Raw genomic sequence first — 25,232 nt, forward strand, 5'->3', positions numbered from 1 at the left:
GGATAAGAAAGGGATTGGTGGTAGTGGACACCGGATACCTGATCTCAAACCAAGCGAGGTGGGGACCAAAGAGAGGCCCTACTTCACCTGCATGATGACCACTTATCTACCTAATCCTGAATTGCGTCCTCCATCTTTAAAATCAAATTTAAAATAAATAAAAGTCAAAGAATGAACTTCTGAGCCTGATTTTCCTACCTATCTTTTTCATCGTTAATTCTAAAGACTGTGCTGGTCTTCCTCCTCTAGCATTGACTTACTCTCCTTTTCTGCAGCCAGCTCTATCTCCAAACCTCCATATGTGCTGTTGCTACCTTGAGCTGGAACACCTTCCCTGTGTCTTCCGTGCTCCCACATCTCACAGAATCCACTGAAGTCTTCGGTTGCATCCTGTGGCTTTCCCAGACTCTTTCGGGTCTGGTTGACATCATTCTCTGTGGGGTTTCATAAAAGAAAAACCACAGAAATGCTGTCATCTCCTCTAGGGCAGAAGTTCTGTCTTAGACACTGGGAATGCAGAGATAAATGACACAGTGCCCAGGGCGTAATTGGCATCCAGTAAATGTTTTTGGGGTTTTTAATAAGTCAATATACCAGAATGGGATTGAGCCAAAGATGCTTTCATCAATTCCTGCAGTCTAGACCCCAACTTAAGTGAGAGAAAAACAGTTTGACCCTGGGGCCACTCAGTGGCAGTTCATGTAGAGAAGTTTACAAATAGACCTAATGTAGTGAGAAGGATAATTCACAGTTAACACTAAAAGTTTGGGGTTGCTTTATCTCAAGAAGAGGTGTCGACATCATATTAACTTGAAAAATGTGAATTTCTCATTTAGAATCAATGGGGATTTCAGAAAGGAAATAGCTCATACTGTAGTGAAGTATGCTTGATTACTGGAAGAAAAGGACAGTTGTAGCCCAGACTTGAAGCCATCCCACCCCTCCCTGCCCCCCTCCACTGGTCCCTCCTCAAAACAGCAAGCACTGTGACCAGAACTCGCCTGTCTCCTCAAATGCATTGCCATCCTGCAGTTGCCAGAAGCCATGACATGTTCAGAACCCAATAAGGAAGGACGGAGCACACAGTGTGGAGAGGAATGGAGCTTGCTGGGGAAAGGGAGGGTGTGAGGAAAACTGACAGGGAAAAGGCTAAAAATGAGAAATACTAAGTGTGAACGAGAGTGTCTGAAGTTGAAGGCATGTCCATGTGGAACTCTGTGTGTTCTGTGTGAGGGATCACAGCTTAAATGACTTCAAGAGGCAAAAGGGTGCTGGAGTCTCTAAGAAACCAAAGAAGGTTTGCATAACCTACTGGCATTTAAATTAAAAAAAAAAAATCTGACCACAAGCTCGCAATTCACAGTCCGGGCAGTGGAATTTATGCTTTTTGTTACTCAGAGAAATACACTCAATCTGCCCCAAATCTTAGGCTTTTTTGTGGCTTGATGAATATCGCTGGAGTCCAAGTAAGAACAGACAACCTCACTACCTGCACCATCAAGGTCAGCCAATGGGGATTAACAGCACCTTGAGTCCACTGTTACCGAGGTGAGAAAATAGTCACCTATAGACAGTGCCTAGAGAGAGAGACAGATACAATCTACATGTGCACCTTGACTTTCCACTGATCAGAGGCTGGCTTCAAGCACGCTTGGCGTCCCCAGAATGTGGGTTCAAGTCTTGGCTGGGCTACTCACTAGCTGTGTGTCTTTGGACAAATCATTGATTCCCTCTTAGCCTCCACTGTTCACCTGTGTATGATCATTTGGACTGGAAGTGCCTTCAAATTCCTTTCAACTCTAAAAGTGAACGATTCTGGAGAAGCTTTAATTATTATAAAGTTGTTTATAATAAGCAAAAATCTTGACTGCAACTTCTTCCAGTATTTTGTATAATTTTTAAGGGAAGAAAGTATACCAAATGATTTGCCTTCCTATTATTATATTCATATAGTTAAACATCTCTCACACAGGATGTCATTGCTGTCCTCAGGAGAAAAGCAGTGAGGACTTTGCCAGGGCTTTAATATGCAAACATACCTATAAAATGCTCTGCATAAGCAAGCCAAAAATTTTTCTTAGAAGAGAAGAAAAGTTTTTGTAAAGCTTGATTAATTCTTAGTTGACATACACCCTGTTGATAATTACATCCTTTTAAATTGTTAGTAATAATAATAATAAAATCAGTAAATACCTAATTGTATAGAGTACTTACTATGTAGCGGGAATCTTCTACATGCCTTATGAGTATTTAATCTTCACAACCTTCTTATAAGACAGTTGCTAAGACTCTTCTGATTTTGCAGTGAAGGAAACAGGCACTATGAGGTCATATAACTCACTGAAAGCCATACAGCTGGAAGGTGATAGAGCCATTCAGCCAAGTCAGTCTGGCTTTGCCTAATCACAAATTCTAGAATTTTGCTGAAAATCATCGAATGTGGTATCTAGACCATAATGTTTTACAATTCACCCCCCCCCAAGCAATTGTGTAGCATTTTCACATCTCCAGAAGTCTGGCACTTTTGTTTCCTGTGACCGTCCAAACACTTCAACATCGGTACCTTTTCCCCAAGACCTTTAAATGAGTGAAGTGTTCTCTTGCTGGATCTGCACTTGAATGTGAACCAATTATAAGATCCTTATTGGAAATTAAGGAGGCACAGGGAGAGGTAACTAACGACATCTGTCATTGGCAAACTCAGGTTGGGTCAACCTTCTTCATCATTTGCTAATCCCCAAGCACTCCTACGAGTCATTTGCCCTTTCATTAGAAATTCTACCATTCCAGTTCCTTCTGGTCTTGGTTACTTGTGTGCATTGAGTGTCATTTTCTTGCCTCTGATTATTTAACAAATATTTATTGAGTGTCTGCTGTGTCCCAGTCACTATAATAGACTCTGGGGGGATCAAAGATGAAAATAGCACAGCCCCTGCCCTTGAAGAGCTTACAGTCTAGTAAAAGAGAAAAATCACTTAGAGACCTCACATATCTCGCTTTCTGTTTTACAGGATGAGTAGGAGTCCTCCTTGTCCGGCCTGGAACTCTCACCTCCAAATCCATCTTTCTTCCCTCCTCTCCTCCCAAGAATTGCTGGTCCGCCTCCCTCTAGGGATCAGTCTTGCACCACGGGAAAGTAATATGCCCAAACGTGAAGAGGAATTAACTTCCTGGATGTGACACTATAGACGATTTTTACTTTCTTCTTTAAATTTTTATCTATCCTGTCTAGAGCTTGTCCTGGACTAGCTAACATTCTTTTCTTCCTGCCAAGTTCAATATCAAGAAGCAATGCTGGGAGAGCTGCCTCTCTTGGGGAATACATATTTCTGCCCAAGGCCAAACTCATGCTCTCCTTGCACTGAAATCATGTTGTGTTGAGGATATTTTCCAGTTTTCTTAGAGCTTGTCCTGTCATTTGCTGACATCTTTCCATTAGGTGTTCCCCCACCCCATCTCATATTTGCTCACCTGTTTTCTGAGCAAAGCTCATAGCTTTTCTACAGCATAGATTATGTTTGAAGTATCACTGCTGTTTAGGCAATAAACAGTCTTTTCTCCCAGAATCAATTTTTTTTTCCTTATTATAGTCCTTTGAAAATTCTACATTCTAGAGACAATAACCAAATGTTTCTAGAGCCAATGATATGGAAAAAGCACAAAGAAATCAATGGAAATATGGACATTGGGCTTGGAAGCTGAACAATGTTACATCAGATGTGCAGCAGTCATCTGGCGCTGCCCAGGCTAACTTTATTCCTGAATTTTTCTTTGTAAGTCTTGAGATTTGAAGGTGTGGTTCTTAGGTCTGCTGGTTTATCTTTGGGCAACTCATATTAAGTCACCTAAAATCCCTAGGTGAGGAAATACACTCCTACCCATCTTGCAGTCTTGACTATTATTTTTTTTAATGTGAGAAAGTAACATAATATTTCAAAAATATTAATTATTCCTTTGGACTTTCATGTGCTTTTATTGTGGAAAAAAAACAAAACCTGACAATTTTTTTCTATAATATGCTTTATCTCACACCTCATATTGGCAATCTATTCCAGAAAAATTTTCAAAGAAGTTACATCTTTATAAAAGCTGATTTTCTTATTTTAATTTGGCCACACACTCCTCTTTTTAACTCAGAAAAACAATCACAGGACATTCGTGTTCTGGAACTTTGCAGATCCTCTTGTCCAGACTCCCGAGGAAGGTGAAGCCTATCAGGGCACCCGATGGAGAGAAATGCAGTACTGGCTTGGTAGGAGGTGATAGAGGTTGGCCATACATTGTATTTTGAAATACATATACATTGGGAAATGGCTGGAGCAAGCTAAGTCATCTATTATCATTTTTATAAATAAATGTTAATAGAGTCATACACACATACATGCACACATATATATGCATGCACACACATTTTTTTTCACAGATTTCTTCCACTGCAATGCCAGTAAGATGTCACCAGTTCATTAATGAGCTAGAAAGAGAGAATAAAAAAGAAAGTTTGAGGTGAGATTTAGGAAAAGTCAAAACTGCTGGATAATACAGAAAAGCAGGAGGGGATGAACTGGAGACAAAGTATTCAAGGAAGTTGGCTGTGGGGTTGAAGGCAGGGCCCTGGCTTCCAGCGCGTGTGCTCTTTGCTCTGAAATGCTATGAGATGCCATAAGTTGCAACAGAACAGCTTATCACAAAGAAGAGCTCGTTGAAATTACTTTTTTTAGGCATCCATCCGTTGGAGGCCAGCATGAGAAAGAAAAAGATCTAAACCGCTTTTCAGTACATGATGTGACTCGACAAAAGCATGCTTCACAGTCACATAGCAAGCTCCGGCAATTAAATTCGCGAACTCCTCCTAGAAAAAGTGCTACACGCCTCATTGCTGAATATCACTATGGTCACCTTTGCAGTACTCTTTAGGGGAAGCTACGCACCGATGCCAGAGCCTAGGCCACTTGTCAAAGTCATTTTGGAACGTTTTTCTGGAGTGGCCATCAGAGCCATCGTCGTAATGCCCTTGATGTCCCGAATGTCATCAAAATGTCTTCCTTTCAGTATTTCCTTTATTTTTGGATAAAGAAAGAAGTCATTGAGGGCCAGATCAGGTGAGTAGGGAGGGTATTCCAATACAGTTAACCGTATAGTGTTGCCAATGTAAGCACACAGTGGCAAGTTTGCAAACTTGATTGTCAGACTTCAACAAATAACGACAGCACTGAAGGCCATTCCAGAAAAGACTCCAAAATGTCTTTGACCTGGGGACTAGGCATTGCCATTGGTGCATAGCTTCCCAAGGGGCATACTTCAAAAGGTGACCGTAATGATTTATAGCAGTGAAGTGTGTAGCACCTTTTCTAGGATGGTTGACAAACATAATTGTTGGACCTGGGACATGTTAAGTACATAAGTTGAATAACACCTCACTCTTCTCTGGATCTTGATCTTAAGAGAAGGCTCTTATTGAGGGGTTTAATGGAGTGTGTTAGAAATTGAGGCTCCCAGCCAGACTCGGTGGCTCAGCCTGTAATCCCACACCTTGGGAGGCTGAAGTGAGTGGATTGCCTGAGCCTGCGGGTTTGAGACCCGCCTGGGCAAATTGGCGAGACCTCATCTCTACAATAAATAAAAAAATCAGCCAGATGTGGTAGCGCGCGCCTGTAGTTCCAGCTACCTGGAAGGCTGAGGCGGAAGGATCGCCGGAGCGCAGCAGGTCGAGGCTGCGGTGGCCGGGAGCGGCCACTGCACTCCAGTCTGGGCGACAGAGTGAGACTCCAACTCAAAAAAAAAAAAAAGGGAAAGAAAAGAAATTGAGGTTCCCAAAGTTCAATGTAAGGATGAAGGAAAGATTACTTAAATTTTTGGTAAAATATCTGGAAACTCAGAATATGAACTCCCGACAATTCTGTTACCAGATGCCCACAAAAGGATGACTAGGAATCTTTTGATCATCACCTTGCCTCTCTCTAGCTTCATTTAATTTTACAGATTTCCTTCTGAACCAATTATACAGAGATGGCATACATATCCCCAGTAGTATGATCTGTAAAAAGCCTGCGTGGTCTAAAATCTCCAACTACTTTAATGGATATCATTAAATACTATCTTATACTTCTTTCATAACTGTATTCAAGTGTCTAGAGAAGAAACACACATTAAAAGTTTAATAAATACATGTGAAATGTATTTTTCTCAGATCTTGTTTCTGAATTTCATTCTCCCAAGTCCAAATATTCATCCAACAATCCCTGGGAACTACAAATACATCATGGCGGAAACTCAATTTATGGTTTTTTTCTTTTTCTCCTACCCCCACCCCAACCACCCAAATGTGCGTCTTTGCCTGCGTTCCCTAACCCAATACATGGCTCTCTAACCCAATACATGGCTCCCCATCTATTTATCTATGACAGAGACCTTGAAAATCATCCCCGGCCATCCCTTCCTTCTTCTCTAGACCATTTGTTGCATCTTCTAGTCGTGACTGTTCAACCACTAAAACATTTCTCAAATCCATCCAACTCTCTGCATTGCCAAGTGCTGCCATCTTTTTCCTGGAGTACTACAGTAGCCTCCTCCATCCTGAGTTTCTCACGCACTCCTGCTAGATCCTTGCTTCCCAGTCTCCTCCTTCAGACATCAATCACAGCTATCAAGCTAAAATATAAATTTGATGAAGGCCTCCACGGCTTAAACTCATTCTCTAAATTCTTATTGCTCTTATGGCAGAATTTTAAATATTCCCCATAGCTTGTCAATCTCTTGATGTGTTCCCTGCTCTCATGAAAAACTCTCGGTCCCTTCGTTTCTGCCTCTATAAAATGGAGATAATAACAGTACATACCTTGTAAGATCACGATAAGGACTCAGTGAATATCTGGAAAGCCCTTTCAGCTGTTCCTGGTGCAGAGTCGATGCTGTATGCACGTTTATCAAACACACACATCGATAACCCTCACCTGGAGCTATTTTCCCCTATTTGGTTTCTCCGTCACATGGCCTCCCTTTAATTCCTCTGCGTCTTCAAGCCTGCTCGCCCTCAGGCACCTCTGTCCAAGTTCATTTCTCTGCAGGGAATTCTCACTTCCCACCTCTTCCTCATTATCTCCTCTCATTTTTTCTTTCACTCCCAGTTTAGAAAGGAAAGCTTGGTTGACACCCCGCCCTCCCCCAGTACCTATTCTTAGAGAAGCCTTTACTTTTTCTTTATAGGATTCCTCATAGTTCTCATTATGCACGTGACTTCCTGCTTAATGCCCCTTGGACTTGGGTTAGAAACCTAAGTCCAAGGACGCAAGCACTAAGGTTGTGTTGTGCTGTTTATATTCTAGCCCTGGCGTCGAGTACAGTGTCTAGCACACGGTAGGTTCTCAAGACAAATTTAGTAAATGAATGAATGAATGATCAATGGTATCCCAACTCTCCACCTATGTACATGATAACATGATACTGCACCCCTAGAGTTTGCTGACACCGTGGGGAAGAAACGGCCATGTAGTCTTGTCAGTTTTCTGAAAGGTGGATGTGACAAAGCCGAGCTTGAAGCACCCGGTTGAATGGCTTTGCGCAGTGGGACTATCTGTGCCTAAGCCTGAATATTTACACTCAGGGGATGCAAGTGTGTTATTCTCCCTAAAGTTCTGTCTCAAAAGCTGCAGCAAATGAAGTGAATTTCCAGTCCAGTGACAGTTTTTCTTGTCATAAAGAGTTCCGAAAGGTCATTTTGGGTTTTTTTATTTTTATTTTCAAGATGTGGGGTATGATTCAGGGTTAGGTATACAAATGGTCATTGAGCAGGTGAAGTTTGGGCCTCCCTTTGGTCCCCATGTCACCTGATTTGAGATCAGGTACCCTCACTGATGAAGTGTGCCCCCTCTGCTCCCTCCCCTGGCAGTTTCCCACTACTGCCAACCCCTTTCTTGTGGTATTATGATAATTGTTCACCATTTTGTTTATAATGCTTTGTTGCTGGTGACTTTATATAGAGATGAAAAATTCCTAAAGGAAAGAGCTTGTTTCAGGGCCCCCAATGGATCAAACCCCCTTTTCCAGATGTGGGGTTTCAAAAAAGGAAACGGAGAAAGTCATTCACAGAGCATCCAGCTGCTAGGCGTGTGAGAGTGAACTGCAGTCCTGTAGATTAGTGAGAAAAGGTTCCTTTCCTTGTTAACTATTTGAACATTAAAAAAAACCCTTTGTTTCTAAGGGAGCCGTGTAGTTAAATAACAATCTATGAAGGGACTCCCGATCACCCCCTTAAAACAATCACCTATTCATTTGTGCACTGGCTCGTATGCCCTGAATCATCTCAGCCTTGGACTGGGATGATTTACGAAAGGATCGGCTTGACGGTGAGCCAAGCACTCTTCTCACAGCAAACCCGGGATATAACCACTTTCGTGGCAGCAGGGTGTCTTGACATTACGAGGTAAATTACCTCCTCATGGATACCAAGTGGTACCAGGAAAAAGTAATTTATCCTCCTCAGGCTACACACACACAAAGGATAAAGCACTCTCCTAGAAGAGCAAATTGCTTTTTCCTCATCATTAAGAAATGCCATCCTGACACTGTGTTCTCTGTGTCCCGGTCCATCAGAGGGCTGGCTTTGATCATTCATTTTATACACCTCTCTCCCTTTAGTGGACAGCTTGGAAAAGAACTCAGTGACAAAATGAAGAGAGCTGCTTCCACTGAACATCAAAGGCAATGACTCCATGGAGTAATACTGGCTCTGTTACTCCTCTGATCTGTATCCCTGAAACATGGACTGCAACTATGCTGAAGAAAAAAATGTGCATTTCCTAAGTGGAGCAGAACACGTGCTACTTACTTTCAGTCACGCACGGATAGCCCGAGAAGAAGCATCCTGAATGGTGTCTCTCACAGCTCGTTACACCTGCTTTACCAAACTCTGTGGAACGGACCCTGGACTTCAACTTGACCACAGCTCGGTATCCCCTTGGTGAGAATAAGACGACCTTTGCCAGGAGATCCATGAGTTATTTTCAGTCACGAGGCATCAAGCTATGTCCTCAAAACCTCAATTTCATAAATTATCCTTTGTGTCTTCCAAGAGTTAATGTGACTGCCCTCCTCCCAAATGACTCACTCCCTTTCTCTCCACAGAGACAGGTGTGCCACAGATTTGATTGCATCAAAAATAAGCACTTACTAAGGATAGAATGTTTACAGAATTAAAGACTGGCAAAACTGTTAGACATCTATCAAGATGGGCAGGTATAAAAATACACAAGGGTGTCCTGACCCATCACAGTTTCCAGGGAAGAATTAACTTCAAAATGGCAGTGATTTTTGTGGTTTGTTTTATTGTGCTTTCTGGGAACACTGCTATATTAATTGAAATAAATAAAACATAGACCACAAGCCTTCATATGCACAATTATTATTTTGGTAATATAATTTTGCCCCAAGCTTTATTTATTTTTAAATAAGGCCTGAGTTTGCGGACATGAAAAATTAACATTTACAAAGTAATAAATACAGCATTTAAAATGTGAAATGGTTCTAAATTAATAACATCTTCAATTAAAGTAATGCTTTGGAGGAACACCAAATTAAAAGAAAAATGGTATGAAATTATCCTGCCATCAGTAAATGCATGAAGCAGAGCTCATCCCATGTAATGAGAACCCTGTCCTTGTCATGAAAACTCTCTCCATGTAATGAGGACCTCTCATGCAATGAGGACCCCCCCTTTAATGAGAAACCCCTCTGTGTCATGAGAACCCTCATGTGACGAGAATCCCCTCTTCCATGTAATGAGAACCCACCCAGGTAACAAGAACCCCCCCATGTCATGAAAGCCCCCTCCATGTAATGAGAACCCGAAGTCATGAGAAATGCCCTCCCCGTGTCATGAGAACCCCCTCCCCCGTGTAGCAAGAACCTCCTCCATGTAATAAAAACCTGCTCCATGTAATGAGAACTCCTCATGTAACGAGAAACCCCTCTTCCATGCAACAAGAATCCCCTCCGTGTCATGAGAACCCCTTCCATCATGGAACGAGAGCTCCCATGTCATAAGAACCCCCCTCCGTGTCGTGAAAATTCCCTCCATGTGATGAGAACCCCCTCCATCATGCAAGAAGAACTCCCTCCTCCATGTCATGAGAACCCTCTCCTCCATATCATGAAAACTCCATGTCATGAGAACCCCCATGTCATGAGAATCCCCTCCTCCATGAAATGAAGACCCCCTCCGTGTCATGAGAACCCCCTCCTCCATGAAATGAGAACACCCTCCATGTAATGACAACCCCCTCTTCCATGTAATGAAAACTCCCTCCATGCCATGACAACCCCCTTCTCCATGTAGCGAGAACCCCCTCCACTCATGAGAACCCCCATGTCATGAGAATCCCTTCCTTCATGTCATGAGAACCCCCTCCATGTCATGAGAACCTCCTCCTCCATGAAATGAGAACACCCTCGTGTCACGAGAACCCCCTCCTCCATGTAACAAGAACCCTTCCATGTAATGAGAAACCCCCATGTAATGAGGGTCCCTTCCTCCATGTCATGAGGATCCCCTCCATGTAGTGAGAACCCCTCCATGTCATGAACATCCCCTCCATGTCATGAGCACCTCCTCCATGTCATGAGAACTCCCCCTGTGTCATAAGAACCCCATCCTTATCATGAGAACCCCCTCCATGTAGTGAGAACCCTCTCTGTGTGATCCTGAGGACTGTTCACTTCTCCCTTGGATTCCACAGGTAAAGACAGACACAGACAGAAGAACCTTACCGTCACCTTGGTCCGTTCTGCAGCTACAGATAGCACTTCTGTTCTCGTGAGAGTCATACTTAATCTAGCAAGTCCTTCCCAATCTCTAACAACATAATTATTTGGCTGATGAATTTTATACTTGTTAAATGTAGCACATGTAATATCAGGCATGAAAGACAAGGGAGGGAGGGAGGGAGAGAGAGAGAGAGAGAGAGAGAGAGAAAGCAGAAATGAAATAAGGAGGGACTTGAAAGTATGTACCCGACCCTGACTCCCTGCCCCTTGGGACTCTGGCTTGTTGCACACTCTACTTCTTCTTGGGAGGTTCCCTTTCCTCTTCACTTTTAAGCAAGGATTAATAACTTATGCAAGTCTTTCTCTCTTTTTTTAAAATAACTTTTTTAAGTCGGGGTCTTACTCTGTTGCCCAGGCTGGAGTGCAGTGGCACAATCACGGTTCACTGAAGCCTCCAATTCTTCGGAGATCTTCTATCTCAGCCTCCTGAGTAACTGGGACCACAGGTGAGCTACAACATCCAGCAATTGTTTTGTTTTGTTTTGTTTTTTTGAGTTGGAGTCTCACTCTGTCGCCCAGACTGGAGTGCAGTGGCCGCTCCCGGCCACCGCAGCCGCGACCTGCTGAGCTCCGGCGATCCTTCCGCCTCAGCCTTCCAAGTAGCTGGAACTACAGGCGTGTGCTACCACGCCCGGCTCATTTTTCGGTTTATTGCAGAAATGAGGTCTCGCTGCCCAGGCGGGTCTCGAACCCGTGGGCTCAGGCAATCCACTCACCTCAGCCTCCCAAAGGCACGGGATGACAGGCTGAGCCACCGAGCCCGGCGCAATTTTTTTTTTAAGAGATGGGGTTTTTTTTTTTATGTTGCCCAGGCTGGTCTCAAGCTCCTGGGCTCAAGCAACCACCCACGTCGGCCTCCCAAAGTGCTGGGATTACAGGCATGAGCCACCGTGTCTGCCCCTTATTTAAGTCTTTCTTGTATTTCCCTTCTGCATTCCTCTTTTCACTTCTATTTCAATGCCATTGTATGAAAGGAATTTTAAAACGATATGCATTGCATAGACATCTTATTTGTATTTCATTCCCCCAGTGTGGCTGGGATTTTATGTAATGCTTTACTTATTTAGTTATCCAATCAAACATTTATAGAGTGAATGCTATCTGCTGGAAACTGCGCTGTATAGTGGGGTTGCTCACTGGAGAAGATATTGTTGCTTCCACTCCAACATATAAAAAGTCTATAGACCGAGAGTTACTGTGTGAATACACAAATTAGCAAAGCGCAAAAAAAAGAAGAGCACTTTTATATTCATTTTTTATTTCCAAAGATCTTCTGAGTTGACAAAGATGAGCAAGAAAAGGATAAGAGACTTTTGCTTCTGGTGATTAAGTCACAGCAACTACATTTACCTCCTTGTCTGAAATCACCAAGCATTGGCAAAACACACAAAGCAAAGGTGTCAGCCACTGAATATCAGGCAGTGAAATCCAGAGACGGGAAACCAATGAGATGAGCCCTACACATTTTTCAGTTTACGACCTTGAGATCATTTCCAGGCTCTAACTGAGCAGGGGGGATCCTGGGCAGAGTCTAGCAGGCTCTCAGAGTTGGAAACTCAAACTCTAAGTCCAGAGGTGCCAAGGTAGCTGAAACTGGCAAAACAAGGGACTGAAAAGGAGAAAGCTGCACAAAGGTTTCCATAGGGTCTCCTTGAGCAACTGGAAGACTATTAACAAACTCACAAATGTTAGAAAACTACTCAAGGTAATGGAAGAAACATCCAGAAGTTTTAGAAGCAACCATTCTCTGAGTACTTATACAGGACAAGGATGTTGCCTTTCCCCATCAGTCAGACTACAAAGCCTCCCTATTTCTGGGTAGATACCAGAAATGTCTTGCCTTTGTGTGGGCATAATTAGCGCTAAATACATCACTGCTCTGAGCCCACCAAAATATTTCAAAAGCAAGTCCCTAAAAAGATCAGCCTGCTTCCAAGTAACTTAACTGCACCCAGAGCTAACCTTGACTATTTATAGCAACACAAAAAATATCCGGCACCAGAAAAGGTAAAAATTACAATGTCAGGTATCCCGTTCAAATCCAATTAAAATGTGCAGAAATGCAAAGAAATAAGAAAAATACAAATCATGAGGAAAAGAAAAATCAATCAATCTAAACAACCCAGAATTGGCATAGATGTCAAAAGCGATAGGCAAGGATATTAAATGAGTCCTTATAAATGTACTCCATATGCTCAAGAAGTTAAGCAGTGACATGGAAAATATAAAAATAACAAACTCAGTTTCTAGGATTGAAAACTGCGATATCTGAAAATTAAAAAAAAAAACAGGATGGGAATAATGACAGATCAGACATTGTATAGATAAATGGATTAATGAAATTGAAGAAATAGAAACAGACGTTTTAAAAAGTAAACAGAGAAAGAAAAAAATATTTGGGAGGCCAAGGTGGGAGGATCATTTGGGCCCGGCCGGGAGTTTGAGACCAGCCTAGGCAACATAGCGAGATCTTCGTTTCTAAATAATAAATACATTTTAAAAGAAAAAAAAAAAAAAGAGCACAGTGAGGAAGACTTCCAGCAGCCCAGCATTATATAATTGCTAACCCTTGAAGGGAAAGGATGAGCAGAAAACAATATTTGAAAATATGATCACATTGAGATACCACCTAACTCCAATAAGGATGGCCATCATTAATAAATCAAAAAACAACAGATGCTGGTGTGGGTGCAGAGAAAAGGGGACACTTTGACACTGCTGGTGGGAGGGCAAGCTAGTCCAACCTCTATGAAAAACAGTGCGGTGATATCTAAAGCAACAAGAAATTGACCTTCCATGTGATCCAGCAATCTCCCTCCTTGGAATATACCTGGAGGAACATAAATCATTCTATAAAAATGTTGCCTGCACACGCATATTTATTGATGCACTTTTCACAATAGCAAAAACATGGAACCAACCCTACTGCGCATCAAAAGTGAACTGGAAAAAGAAAACATGGTACATATATATGATGGAATATGACGTAGCCATAAAGAAGGACAAAATAATGGACTCTGCAGCAAACTGAATGGAATTGGAGACCATCATCCTTAGTGATCGATCACAGAAACCAAGAACCGAGTACCGCATATTCTCACTCATAAGTGGGACCTGAACATCAGTCACACCAGCGCACAAGGGAGGGATCGGCGATCACTGGACTTTGCTAGGGGAGGGGTCAGGGAACAACACAAAGGGTACCTGGTCCTAAACCAGGGAAAGTCAGCACCAGTGAGGAGTCCAAACTTCACCTGCACATACACTACTTTATGTACCAAATCCTGACTTGTACCCACATCTCTATTATAAAATAAAGTTATTTAAAAAAGAAAATTATAAGAAATTCCACGAACCCCCAAAATACCAAATATGAGAAGCACTACACCCAAGTACATCATAATCAAATTTCTCAAAACTAGTGATCAGGAGAAAATCTGAAAAGCAGCCAGGGATTATTTTTTTAAAGACCTGTTTATAGAAAAGAATAGAAAATATGAATAACAGCAAATTTCTCGTTAAAAATGCAAGAAAGCAAACACTGGAGCAATCTGTTTAAAGTAATCAAGCAAAACTTTAAAATAAGACTTCTATACTCTTCAAAAAAATATCTTCAAAAACTAAAGTAAAATAAATACGTTTTTGACTTGGAAAGTCAAAAGAATTTATTACCAGCCAACCCACACTATGAGAAATGTCAAGGGACGTCTTTTAGGGAGAAAAAGAATGAAACCCAATGAAAATATGTATCTACACAAAGAAAAAAAAATACAGAGAAATGATCAGTAAATAAGTAAATATATCATTATTTCTTAGTATTCAAATCTCTCAGGTGATCCTACTTCCTCAGCCTCTGGAGTAGGTGGGACTACAGGTGCATGCTACCACACTCAGTTAATTTAAAAAAAAAATGTTTTTGTAGAGATGAGGTTTTGCTATGCTGCTTAGGCTGATTGTAAACTCCCGGAATCAGGCAATCCTCCCGCCTTGGCCTTACTGCGGTGCTAGGATTACCGGAGTGAGTCACCACACCTAACCTATTCAAATCTCTTTAAAAGACAACTGAATGGAATTTCTGCTTCTGGAAAAATGGAATAGATGTTATTTTCCTGACCCACCAAGGACTGCTAAAAACACTGGCCATCATGTATAAAAGAAACGTAAGACAACCTTGAAAGGTAGAGAAAGGAAGGCATGCTGGGATCTTGAAACTAAAGGAATGACAGGATGGTGAGTTTCCCAGTTTTTCTCTTGGCTTCATATATCCCAGGTGATAATAATTTTCTTTTTAAAATAACTTTATTTTATAATAGAGATGCGTGGTATAAGTCAGGATTAGGTACATAAAGTAGTGTATGTGCAGGTGAAGTTTGGGTTTCTCACTGGTGCTGACTTCCTCTGGTTTAGAAGAAGCCAGCAACCTAGAAACGACAAGAGATACAGACATTAAAAACCTCAAGAAAAACTTTTACTCTCTCTAGCTAAAGGACTAGGAAAGAGCTAAGTCTGCAAGACAGAAATACCTTAATGGCGAAAACCTGAATGCTATTCCCCCACCCCCACGATCAGGAACAGAAAAAGATGTCTCCTTTCACCACTTCTAGACAATGTCACACAGCCAAATCAGTACACAACATCTACAGCCAATTCAGTAAACAAACAAACAAAAGAGCAAATTAAAATTGCTTCCATGTGGTTTATTTGTCACTTTTCCCCAAATTGGTCTATAAGTTCAACATAATCCCAATCAAAATGCCAACAGACTAAAAAGTGTGTAGAAATTAAAATCTGATTGTAAAATATATACAGAAAGGCAAAGAATTTGCTATAGTCAAAATAACTTCAAAAAAAGAATGCCACATATTTTCAGTACTTACTGTAAGTTCCAATAATCAAGAGAGTGCGATATTGACATAAAGATAGAGAAAAAGATCCATGGAATTTAAAATTAAGAATCCAGAAATACACCTATATTGACTATGATTTTCAACGGGGATGTGAAAGCAATTAAGTGCAGAAAGGATCATCTTTTCCACAGTGGTTTGGAGATATTTAGATATCATATGTAAAAAAGTTAAATTTTGATACGCAACTTGTATCAAATGCAAAAATTAGCTCAAAATATACACATAGTCCTAAATGTAAAACATAAACTATAAAACTTCTGGATGAAAACAAAGGAGAAAATCTTTGTGACCTTGGATCAGGCAAATATGTCTTAGATACAGCACCAACAATATAATCAATAAAATAAAAATAATAAAATTAGAATTTGTCAAAATTTAAAACATCTGTTCTTCAAAAGGATAAAAGGAGAAACCACGAATTGGTGGAAAATACTTGCTGATTATGTATCTGATAAAGAACTTGGGTTTAGAATCTATGAAGGACACTTAAAAGCCAATAAAAAATGAGAAAACAAACAACTGAATCAGGCAATGGGTAAAAATTAGAGAAGTACCAAAAAGGATACAGAAAGTCAACACATAAAGGATGCTCAACATCATTATTCACAAGAGCAAGTCAAGACACCATGAGATACCACCTCTCATGGCTACAATGAAGAAGACTGATTATGCTCCTACCATGTGATCCAGTCTTTCCACTCCCAGGTATTTACCCAAGAGGAAGGAAAGCATATCTGCATGCAAACACTTGCACATGAATGCTCACAGAAGCTTTATTTGTAACAGCCAAACACTGGTATCAACCCAAGTGTCCATTGACAGGAGAATAGATAAGCTAGTGGTGGTATATTCATCAAATAGAATATTACTCAGCATTAAAAAGGAATGAAATATTCAGATAAGCAATGCCATTGATGAATTTCAAGGTAATTATGGTGAGTGAAAGATGACACAAAAAGCATATACTGTATGATTCCATTTATTTAAAACCCCAGAAAATGCAAACCAATGTATAGTCACAGAACACAGACCAGTGGTTGCCTGGCAATGAAGATACCTTTGGGTTGAATCAAGTCTGTGTTCAGTACCTTGACTGTGATGGTTTCACAGATCTCTGTAAATGACAAAACAAATCAAATTGGATACTTGACATATATGCAGTTTTTTGTTTGTCCATTTTTCCTCCATAAAACTATCACAAAATCAGTTAAGAAGTAAAAAGATGAATCATGTCAGTGTTGAATTGGTTGTTGGGATTGGTTGTTAATAGACTTGGTTTTGAGTCCTAGCTCTTCTCCCTAATGGTCACGTGAGTTGGGCATGGCCCCAAACCTGTTTCCTTATTCATAAAAATTATAATAATACGAACCAACTCTCAGGGTTGGCATTGCATTAAATGAGACAATAAATGGAAAAAGCACTTGTGAATTATAACCATCATAAAACAAAAGATACTATATATTGATAGAAGATAATAGATACAGATAGTAGATGATAGATAGACAGATAGATAGTGACAGAAAGGTGTATAATTTATCTGTTGCTTTAGTGATGTTTCAGATCCTAGCCCACTTAATTGATAATCTTTCCCAAGTGTTATTGTTGCTAATAATTCAAACAATAGATTATCCTTGGAGTTTGATGTATTTACAGTCAAAGAATCCATTTGCATAAGGTGATCTTTAAGCTCTTTGGAGTTATGCATATAATAAAAAAGATACAACTTTTCATCCTAGAAAATCACAATTCCACATGCATTTTACATACTATTTGGGGACTACGCACTCTTTACGCCAATCACATTTAAAGTCTTTAATGGGGTAGTTAGTGAATTCCTATCATTTCATGTTGCCTCAGCCCTGATTTTGAAATTAAACTGGAATTTCCTGTACCAGAAGCAGCAGTTAGTCACCCTGCACACAGTCTATGGCTCTCCACTTTTTCCAGTTCTTTAGTGATATTGATCCAGATTATTCGCCTTATATGACCATCTCCTGGTGACACCCTCCCTGAGGGACAGCTAGATACAGCCTACTTGACTCACCCAACTGACACTCACACCCTACATGGACTGCACAGATATGCGTCTCTCTCTCCCTCTTCCTTTCCCTCCATCTGTCTTTCTCCCCCCGCCATCCCTGTCATGGGTACCTTGAGTGTGTGTCCAGATGACCCCCTTCTTTCTGTTGACCCCGTGAAACATACCACCCTCTTGCCTCTGGGATCTGTAGGTTGTATCTGCTTCTGTAACATCATGTATTTTACTGAGCTGCCTTCTCTGTGTCTCATCTCACCAAACTTAACTCTCCTCCCCATCAGGGCGCTCCTGGAGGGTAGTGATCTTAGTAGGAATAAACTGAACCAGGTCAGACAAGAAACACAAGGTCATCTGCCAGTGCAAACATGTTTTCTGTGAGAGAGACACCTGATCACACGTCAGACACTTAGCCATTCGGCCATCCATCAGGACAAGGAACTGTCCTGAATGGCGCACTGCAAATGTCCCCTGGAGCCCCATCAGGACAAGACAAGAGTTTATAGCCATTCTCACAAGAGAGAATTCCAGACCACATTCAAGAAAAATACGACAGGCAAAGATCCCAGTATTAAACACTGCATTAGAATTATATCTAAAGATCCAACTTCCTGACATCTTATGACATTTCAACTAGTGGCCTCCCAGCCTCTGCATGGACGCCCCGAGTGCCAGGAAATGTGGGTGCATTTAATAGTCCTAAGAGTTGACAATTCTTAAGAAATAAGTGTTCTTAGAAATGCTACACTTGTCATCACGGAAGACGGTTGAGCCGAGAGGTTAAGGAGGCGAACTTCAGAACCCAGTTGCCGGGGTTCGAATCTTGACCTCTACACTACCAGGTGAAACTTTCCCAGTCCCTAAATTGCTGAAGGCCACAGGCAAAGATCACTCAGGCCATCTTACATTTTGTTCAAAAAGCACTGGAAGCATAAAGGATAAAAATGGGTAAGGAATTAGTGTTTACTAGACGCTGCTGCTTTCGTAGTAAAAAAAGAAAGAAAAAGGTCCTTCTCTACCCATTCTCCTTCTTGCTCTCCATTGATGATGGAAAGTTGCTTTTCCCTCTGTAAACCTGGAGGCAGCCCAGCCAGATGCCGGCAGGAGGTGTGTCTACCGCTTTGAGATTGTCTGGGTATCCCTTCAAATAAAAGAATAGTACATTCTCCCAGAAAAAGATTGACATGACTAAAATGTTTACCATATTCTCAAACTCATGAATACGAACGGTTTGTTTCTAATAGGCAAAGGAATAAACAGGCCATCAGAGACCCTGTGTGCAGTGGATGCAGACAGCCATCCTGCCAGGACACAGGCGGCCCCAGCACTGCAGTCCTGGGCCCCTGAGACAGTGACTGAGGGCTTCGGGGGCGTCAGACCTGTGTTCGAATCTCTAGTTTGAAACTGGTAGTTTAGGTTGGGGCAATTGAATAATTCTAGCTTCAAATGTAGATTGGAAATAACACCACGATTATCTTACCATGTTTTCATTAGGGCCAAAGGAGACTATCAATGTAAAATAATTGTGACAGAGGTGGTTATTATTATCATTGCAACTGCATGGTATCTGTGTGACCATAACAAGACCTAGCAAAGACGATTGAAGGTTTTTTTTTCTAAAACTGTTTTTAACTTAATAACTTGAAACAAATAATACTGAATATTTCAAGCAACGAGTTTTAAAGTGACTCTAGGTATAATTTGTCTCCAAAAATTTTGTAAGAAAACTATTTTTAATATTTGATACCAGTTCTAGATTAAGTACCTTTTCACAATTCTATACAACTGTAGTGGACATTTCCTCTGAAGGGTATAAAATGCCAACCATGTTAGTTTATTAAGCCATTTAAACTGGTTTGTATGCAGATCTCAGACCGGTTTCTCCAATTTTTCAACTATTTGAAGAGTATCTATGATTACAAAATAAGTACAGAGACATAACTAGTATCATTTGAAATGACTTACCTGTGAGAATCAGAAGCTTTCCCTGCTTTGAGCCCAGTGAAATGAAGAAATAAATAAGTTGCTGAGACTGAGATAAACATGGTAAAACTAGCATTATAACTCCAAAGATTTGTAGTCATCACAGAAATTCATATTTGCATTGACTGTATAATAAAGTATTATGATTTTGGATTATATTAATAAACATGACCTTAGATTAAAATAATTATATTTAGCAATTATCTGTGGGCAAGGTGGGATTTGTTTCTGAAATAAAGTTTAAAATCACCGCTCAAAGGTATAGAAATGAGCATTACCTACTCAATGCTTCACCTCTTCAGGGATTCAGCTGCTATAATCAAATGAAATGTGAACTTATACTTGGCAAGTCACATAGAATGATTTTTGGAGACTATCGTTACTTGAGGGAGTTTTTGAAAACCGAGGAACTATAAACATCAACACTTTAGTCTGAGAAAAAAACGATTCGGAAGGATGATCAGAAACCCTAGTGAGAGAACGATCAGGTCCATGACGGAGCAGCCCTGCCTTGTTCTGAAGAGGGAGAGAAGCAACTCATTTACCTGGGCCAGGGTGGTGACAGCTGATGGAGGTGTGGTGGAGGGACTGGGCCCAGGGTGCTCTTTACTGCAGAACTATTGACGGAGTCCGCAGCCCAGTATCACGCAGGTCGGACACTCAACTTCTGTCTGTGCTCCTGTTGTTGGTGATGTCAACGGCAATCTATGTGTTAGTCAACAGAGGGACAGAGGAAGGGAGGAAAGAAAGGGTCCCCCACAAAATGCCTGCTTTTTCAGGGCTCACCAGGCTTATTTACAGGTGGAGTGTCACTGAATCGTCTCAGCAGCAGCTGATCTCACTCAGTACCAATAAGAAAACCCATCATAATACTACAAGAAAGGGATTGCCTGACCAGGAAGGCGAGGGGAACATAACATCAATAAGGGTAACGGATCCCAAATCAGGCAAAGTGAGGATCCGTGGCAGGCCCAAACTTCATCTGTATGATGACCATTATGTACTTAATCCTGAATTGTACCCCACGTCTTCAAAATAAAAAAAAAGAAAGCAAGTTGTGCAATGTTAAAACATGTCCATCCATTCCACACATACTGCATGCCTCAGCTTGGAGAATATAAACAAAACAAAACAAAACAAAACGTGATCCTTGCTTTCAAGGAGATTGCTGTCCGAATTGTGAAAACCATAAAGAAGCGACTTACCCAAAGTCAAATAACCCTGGTAGGTGTAAAAGCATTTGAAAGCGGATTTCTCTACCGTGGTACCCGTCCGTGTGCTTTGCACCGTCACACCAGCGGGAAGCATGCGCTGCTCTTTCCACCATGTTCCTGCACCACGTCCAGATTGAGGGCGTGGGCAGGTCCATTCCATAGTTCTCTATATTTTCTGGGTCTGGTTTTGCAGGCCTTGCCTGGCCACCCATCAAGCCATGAAATACAACAGGAGGAATCGCCTAGAAACCTGCCATCACAAATAATTACCTAGGCCAAAAATTGCAAGTGGAACATATTTTAAGACATCGACTTACATGTTGTTTTTGCCTCTCTAAAATTTTCCCTTTCTCTTTTCCAGATTTCAGCTTGTGGCTGGCTCTGTGTTTGTTACATTGGGGAAGGTAGGGTTAAGGGAGAAAACCGAAAGCCCTGTCTGTTTTGGCTTCTGTACAGATAGCCGGGCTCAGCGGCCCAGCCTGTAATCCCAGGCTTTGGGAGGCCGAGGTGAGTGGACTGCCTGAGCCTGCGGGTTTGAGACCCGCCTGGGCAACTTGGCCAGACCTCATCTCTACAACATATCAAAAATTAACTGGGTGTGGTAGTGCGCGCCTGTAGTTCCAGCTATTTGGAAGGCTGAGGCAGAAGGATCGCTGGAGCCCAGCAGGTCGAGGCTGTGGTGGCCAGGAGCGGTCACTGCACTCCAGTCTGGGTGACAGAGTGACACTCCAACTCGAAAAAGAAAAAGAAGAAAGACAGGTAAACAAATGGACAGAATGCTTTGGAAAAGGGGTGTTGCTTCTCTGCTCAACCCCATTGGTTGACTAGAATGAGACCCTCTTGAGATTAGAAGAGATGGGGAGAGAGAATGTGGCCTGTAGTGGGTTCACTCTCCACCTGGCTTTCTAGCAGCATTCTTGGGGGAGGACACCCACAATCTAGTGGGTGTATGGTACATTTGGACACCCATGAAATAGGCAGCATCGCCAAAGATTTCTATTCTTTACAAGCAGCAGAAAGTACTTTTTGGACAGAAGTACCTCATGCATCAGGACAATGAGACAAGAACCAGAGAGTTCACAGCATACCCCTCCCCAGCATGTAGTCAGGGAAACCGTAGCACGATTTTGGAAAGGGGCAAAGGCAACCATCTGTCTCCCACAAGCTCAGCAGGACACGTGGCCAACAGACAAATCAGATGAGTCATAAATACAGAGTTATGTTTCTAACACTGTACACTAATATCTACAACTCCTTCAGAGAGAGAGGAAGAATGTCGGGGAGCAAACAGGGAGGAAAAGGTCATTCCATGCTTCGTGGCTTCAGAACACAGTCCCTTCTTCTTTCATTGATGAGAGAAAGGTGTCACCTGCAGCTCCCAGTCTCCAATAAGGTAAAATCTTTCTGAACATCTGGTCTGCCTCATCTATACTGCAACATCTTTACTTCAATAAGGGGTGTCTATAAGGTCCAGTCATTTAGCTAAAATAAAGCTTGAAAAGATTGGTCGCTTTGTTAATTCAGGATTCTATAAATGTAATGGAAAGCAAATAATAAGTCTATGTAGCTCATTATTTTCGATGTAGCACATCACATGTGGTAGGGCTCTCCACCTCTGTCCTCTCCCTGAGACTGGAGAGGATGCTCTTTGCCTGGTGTAGCCAAAGTAATAGTCTCTTTCCGGCCGGGCTTGGTGGCTTAGCCTGTCATCCAGCACTTTGGGTGGCTGAGGCGAGTGGATGGCCTGAGCCTGCGAGTTCGAGACCAGCCCGGGCAACTTGGCGAGACCTCATCTCTACAATAAAATAAAAAAAAATTAGCCGGGCATGGTAGTGTGTGCCTGTAGCTCCGGCTACTTGGAAGGCTGAGTCGGACAGATCTCCAGAGCCCAACAGGTCGATGCTGGAGTGACTGTGAGTGTGCCACTGCATGCCAGCCTGGGTGACAAAGTGAGACTCCAACTCAAAAAAATAAAATAAAATAGTCTCTTTCCTTCTGTGTCACTCTGGTTACTGAGTTTTAGACTTCCCCATCAGGACTTCCCTGGGATGTTCATTCCTCTTAGTGACAGACTTAGAGCTGTTGGATCAAAACCCTTCATCTTGGTGGTTGTTCTACAAGAAAGACGAATTTCTTCAACCTTAGCAGCAAAACGTCTCATGACAACTACTACCCAAGACTCGTCTCCTGTCTGAGGGAGGGGTGCCAGTGCCCATGTTTATGGCCTGCTTTGGGTGGTCTGTGCTTTGCCCTGCCTCGCTGGCATAATGAAAAGCACATCTTGGAACGCAGTGAGGTCTTTTCCCGGGATACAGATAAAAGTGATGGCAAGGCGCATACAAGTAACGGATGCCACAGCTCTGGCATAATCTTGACGACTGTCCTTACTGGCTGCAGCATGTCAGCTACTCAGCATATGGAGGCCAGAAGCATTGCCTCGATTATTGTTCATCATGAATTAGGCGCTCATGATTGGTAAATAAAGTAGAAAATAGGCTCGAAAAATCAATATTTGCAGAACAAAGGGCAAGGAAAAGAGATGTTTTTTTTCAAAGATCACGTGAAGAAAACAAACAACCTTGGTGTCCAGCTTCCTTATAAGAAAATGGCTCTGCTCAAAGCATCCCCGAGGGGAATATCGTTCCCCTGGTTTGCCGTGCTTTCCACAGGCACACACCTTGTTCTCTCCTCTGGCTGCTCCAATTTGTCTGCACATGCTTCTTGCAAAGGATGAAATGGGGTGCACAGCGGCCACTCCCAGTGAGGAAAACACCAGCAATCATCCCGGGGGGCTGCCTCCAGGGATGGGCTGCCTCCCCGCCGCCTGCCTCATGCCACAGGTGTGTTGCTGACAGGTAGGGCGGCCGCCTGCTTCACTGGGACCCTTCTTCACCTGGCCTCAAGACGCTTTGCTTGTTCCTAAAGTCTCACGGAGTGGCTCGGGCTTAGCTGCCTCAGATGTTGTCAGGAGGTAACATGCCACCATTCCACCCTTCAATATTCATCCTCCAGCCCATTCCTCCCAGATCAAGCCTTCCTCTTTCCCGGCCAACACAAACCAGCCTATCTAACAGAGAGTAGAGCCGTGGCAGAGAGAGCAGGAGAGAAGTGCCCGATTACTTACATAGGTTTGCCTCACATAGCGAATTTTAAAAAGGTACATTTCAAAAGAATCGTTTTGTTTCCGTTCTCATCTATTTTTATCAGTGGATTTCACAGGTAAAGAAAGGACTGAAGATTTCACTACTTGGAAAATCCTTATTGCATTGAAATCTCCAGGGAACAAAACACTTGTCATGTCTCTGGGTCTTCCATTTTCTTTTGTGTGTGTGTGTGTGTGTGTGTGTGTGTGTGTGTGTGTGTGTGTTGGAGTCTCACTCTGTCGCCCAGGCTAGAGTGCAATGGCACGCTCCCGGCCACTGCCACCTTGACCTGCTGGGCTCCGGGGATCCTTCCGCCTCAGCCTTCCAACTACAGGCATGTGCTATCATGCCCGGCTATTTTTTTAAATTTTTATTTATTGTAGAGACGAGGTCTCCCCAAGTTGCCTGGGTGGGTCTCGAACTCACGGGCTCAGGTGGGCCTTCCATTTACTATCTCTGTAATGTGGGCAAGAGTTACCATATCTGCCCTTCCTGCTCTTGGCCCCAAATGCCCTGGCCGCATGCACTCCCAGAAATGTATTCAATGACGAGCTCATGAGCCTTTTCTCAAAAAGTCTCTCCTTCCTGACTTCCCTATTTTTCCTTTTTGTTTTTGTTGTTGGAACACCCTCCTCTTCTTTCCTCTTTTTCCTGTAGAACATATGTTAAGACTGAGTACTTTCTATTATTCTTCCCCCAAAGTTCATTTGGTTTAATTTTCGTATATGTCCAAATAATTGACCAGGTGACTTCATAAATTAATCCTCCAGTAAAGAAAGTGTCACTTGCAAGGTTGTCGCTGGTGGGTAGCACCCGGTTATATAACTTAATTGAGAAAGTATTATTTTGGTGAGGGCACATAAGTTTGAAACACCTCCATGGATGAAAATTTGGGGTCTTTATATATCATCTGATTGGGGTGATAAAAAGATAAATTTAACTCTGAATTTGTAAGTACTCCTGAGGGTAAGATTTTGCAACTGTAAATATCGAAAGTTGAACCCCCCCCAAAAAAAACCAAAGCCTTAAACAAATACCATTAAAATAATTGGTTGCATGGAGGTCACAAATATACATCTACATAATTAACGGGAGGAAATTGTTCTTGTGTTATATGAAAGGCTAAAATTTC

The sequence above is a fragment of the Carlito syrichta genome, unplaced genomic scaffold (genome assembly GCF_000164805.1).
Source record: "Carlito syrichta isolate Samal-C Ts95f unplaced genomic scaffold, Tarsius_syrichta-2.0.1 Scaffold314276, whole genome shotgun sequence".
In the NCBI taxonomy this organism is placed as follows: domain Eukaryota; kingdom Metazoa; phylum Chordata; class Mammalia; order Primates; family Tarsiidae; genus Carlito; species Carlito syrichta.